The sequence below is a fragment of the Lygodium microphyllum genome, chromosome 20 (genome assembly GCF_053477565.2).
Source record: "Lygodium microphyllum isolate KBCC chromosome 20, Lygodium_microphyllum_v1.1.10, whole genome shotgun sequence".
In the NCBI taxonomy this organism is placed as follows: domain Eukaryota; kingdom Viridiplantae; phylum Streptophyta; class Polypodiopsida; order Schizaeales; family Lygodiaceae; genus Lygodium; species Lygodium microphyllum.
Genome location: NC_141154.1, coordinates 119,218,610 through 119,223,055, shown reverse-complemented (window position 1 = coordinate 119,223,055; position 4,446 = coordinate 119,218,610).

The window sequence follows — 4,446 nt, the reverse complement described above, 5'->3', positions numbered from 1 at the left end:
GTAATGGCTCCTGTTGCATGTACTTGACCTTGAAAGAGAGATTCCTTCGTGCTAGGTGATCTCTTTCTGTTCTCTCATTTTGCCACACTTCTCCATATGAGAATGTGTAGAATGTAGCTAACATGTAAACGGATAATAATTTTCATGAGACGTGCACTAATTTAGAACCTCCATCATATTGTTGCAAAACTTAAAGCATTAAAGTGAGTTTCCTTTGCCTATGGTGAGTACAATGGGTGGGAAAAGTAAGGCTTATATCTTCTTAAATCATCTTTCTAAAAGTGATTGATTAAAATAAGATTTTTACTGAATCCATGTTTCTGCGTGTATGGGCATTTTGAAAATAATCTGGGGCGATGAGAGTTCTAACTTTTTACTGTGAAATTCAAGGAAAAGTTGCTCTCAAGGAAGGGTACGGAGTTGTGTTATACTTGGAGTAGAGTTGCCCAAGCCTTTGTATTGTGCAATCAAATCCAGTCTCCTAGTATGTCAGATTTGCAGAGGTTGTAAGTTGTCATTTGTATTAGTTTGTGAGCTACCAAATGAGCTTGGATAGCAGTGTACAGCTGCTCTTCACTTTTATCAGTTGGGTAATGTGCTAGACTTCACTCTTCCAAGGTACTTACTACCTGGGCCAATTTCTTCACATGTAAACTATCAAGGCATGAAAATTTTAATTTTGGCATCAATGTGCATGCAAGTTCATGGTCAACTCGTAACTGCACACAACACACCACAACACTTATGCGACTTGCTTTTAACTTATGCAGAGAAATCTGAGAGCCATTTGCACAGTCAAAGAAGCTTCAAGTTTCTTGAATTAGCCCTACAAGGCATCTTTGGTGGTTGCACCTAATATGTGTTTGGTTGACAGGTGTGCACAATGTCCAGCTCACCAAATTAGCTTTCGAGGGTTTAGCTTCAACAATGGAGTATGAAAAGCCGTTTGCGATGTGGAGCACAGGAAGCTGTGTTTCTCTCAATGACTCCTACATAACTTTTGCATTTACTACATCTAAGGTCGTTCAACTAGGTCAAGTTTTGGACAAATCACCCTTGAGTTACCAAGGTTAGTGTGGTCTTATGTTGAAAGTGAAGCTCGCATATGAAAAGCTGAACTAAAGAAGTAATCTTTGGACCTTTTGAATGCTTCATAGTTAATGGTATTTGAAATGGTATAATAGCCACTTGGGGCATTGATATGGTTTAGAATGCAAGGCTTGAAGGTCATGCAGTTTGGCTTTGTAAAATGAGCACTCGTAAATAATGGAAAGCTTTACCAAAACTATTGTTATTGTTTGTGTTTGAATGATATTGTTGCATCACTCTGGAGGTCCCCAAGCCTTTGCTCTATTAGCAATCCTTGTCAAGAATGAGTCACCTTTAAATACAAGTGATAGTGCTACTTGATATAACACATCATTGAGATGCCACATTAGAAATGTGCGTGCAGTGTGTGTGAATTGTGTTTGTGTAAGTTCATCTAAAATGCACAATTTGGTTCCCTTCAGATACTTCAACATTATCTCGTGTGTCTCCAAACCCCAAAGTTGCTAGATTATTGCCTTGGTAATTTTTCATAGCACCATTTAATCTAGTTTTCCTTCCACTATTCGCCTAAGTTTGGTCTTTGGCATGTATTGATTGTGAACATCCTTGGTGTCATTGTTTGGTTCCTCTTGTTTTTTCATGATCTCTATGGAGGCCTCCTATACATATATATGTATAGCAAGCTTTTGCAAAGTTGCTTCACTAACACAAGAAAAGTTAGTGCAAGTCATAGTACCTATTCATCTACTTGTTTCAATTTCCTTCTACACCTCCTCTTGGTCTTTGTTTGTCATTTTGTTGACTTCATCTTCAATCTTCTTACTAGTTCTAGCCATCTCTAGCGCAAGCTTCCCCTCTTAACTTCAACAAAGCATGTGAGCACTTTGGCAAGTGAGGCTTTCAAAACCACATTTTTTACTTTTGAGTTTCAAACTTGTTGACATATATATTCTATCCATGAGCTTGACTCTCTATTTGGCTTAGGTAGTGATGTGAAGATTGTTGAAAATTTTGGGTACATTTGGTTATAGTAGGAGCTTAAGTTTGCCCTCACTTTAGGTGTTGCCCTTGAACCATAGGGGGAGGTGGTGATAGAGCTTTTGAAAACTCTTGCTACTTGTGCATGTGAATAGAGCTTTACAAAAGGGAGAGCTACCAAAATTGCAAAAATACAAATATTAGTGTAGGTATTATTTGTTAAGAGGGACGAGTTAGCAAATTGTTGTGGAAATGTTTGTGATGGAGAAACAAATGGAGTGTATTTTGATGATTGAAAAATATAGTTAAAGATGGCATTGTAGAGAGAGAGAGAGAGAGAGAGAGAGAGAGAGAGAGAGAGAGAGAGAGAGAGAGAGAGAGAGAGAGAGATTAATTATTGTTCAAATAGATTGAATGGTATGGTAGATTCGGTTTGAATATGATTTGAGAGTTGCTATTTCTCACAAATGGTTATACTTCTGCATATGTAAAAATCACAAGATGGTGTGGTCTAGGATGGAAAATATTGTTGAGTATATTGCTCTTCTCAATCTTGAGGAGTATGGTCCTTAGTGAGATTGGACTTTCAACCGTCTTGATGACAGCATGCAACAAATTTAATGTACCATATGTTGATAGATGATAAAAGATGAGGTCAATGAGGTGTGGTCATCAAGGGATGGTTGTACAAAATGGTAGGATAGATTGTGATTGTTATGGAAGTCAAATATCCACTATTAGGTTGAGGTTTGTATTTGGAGAGCCCTTATTGGAGGCCTCCCTAGACACTATTACCTTTGTACTTGATGTGTTTTTAGCCATAGATGTATGAAACTCTTTGGAAAGTCAAATTTCCCCATGGGAATATACATGTGTATAACTTATCTTAACTGTCTCGTTCTTAATAGTAGATTTTTTTTTCGTCCTCCATGGTATACCAAGCTCTCCTTTTTGAAGTGTGCTTATAGTGATACAAACACCTTCCACTTTAGATGCATATATCCATCAATCACAGCTTTCCCCATAAGACTACAAACATTGATATGGGCAAGATGTAATTTATTGGTTGCACCACTTGAATTGTCTTAAAAAATAAAGTGTTGTGTTTTATCAAGAGTATAGTCCTCATACTTATTCGTGTAACATCCTCTCATTTGAACTAGTCATAGGCCTCATAGCAAGAACAAATCCTCCCCTTAAGTTCTTATGAGTTAACCACAAACAAGGAAATTTGGTTTGACTTATTTGGAAAAAAATCATTTCGGAGCAAAGTCAAAAGCAACTCTTTGCAACATCATTTAATAATCCATAAAGAGTAATCCATTCGATATTGCACAAAGGAAATTTCATCACATCACTTTTTAAGGAGTACGACAATTCAACATAACACAATAATAAGAGTATGGACAAGAACTCTTTTTTCAATTTCCTCATTGTTGTGAATAACAACTATCCAACTAAGGAGAAAACTAGTTCTCACCAAATATCCAATCCTATTTTATTCAACCTCAAATCATTACACAGGCGACTTGTAAGCTTCTAAATAATTGATGAAGAAATCCAATTCTACTCAGTACCTTTTTGTTAGCCCTTTTGAAGAGTCCCAAGAGCATTTCCATACTCGAATGTATGTTCTTAAGTAAGGCACCTCTTCTAGAAGAGAAACAATGTCAAGGATTAGTCATGAGCTATACAAGATACTCCTCATATGTGTTTAAGAACACCTTAATGTAGAGGAACCTAATTATCGTAAAATAGAAAAATGTAATAGCTTTCCTTCAAGAATCATCCCCAACATCCTCTTTAGGCAATTTCCATTGGCCTTTAGAGGCTATTATTTGAACAAGAGATGGAGTTTTGTTTGTTTTTTTTCCCCCTAACCATGTAAGGAAGATTTCTTAATCCAACAATTCTATTGTAAGATGAATTCTTGCTAGAGGGTTCTAAATAATAATTTTATCATGAATACTTCAACCAATTTCCCTTTTCTATCTATCAAAGTGCATGCCTCACTTGTACCTCAAACAACCTTCTTAGTACTAGAAATCTTATACATTGAAATTGTCTTCGTGATCAATGGATGTCATCCATCATAAGCTAATTGATTTGTCATCAAGGATGAGAATTCTACAAGAATTTGAGTGCATGCTGGCTACTCAATGAGCACTCAAGGAGTATATGGCCGTCACGAGAGCCTCAACTCATGAGAGTGAATCTTTCATGTCTAGTTAGAGATTTAGGTGGAGAAAAAGAGAGAAGTGGCAATTGAGATTGGTGATTGATCTCTAATAGTCCCAACCACATACCACAGGACAAAAGGCAAAGATCTCTAAGGTAACAAACCACCTGAGTTGACGCAACAACAAACTTATCAAACCATTTTTGCATAACCTACTCTCAGGATGGATCTTTATTCAC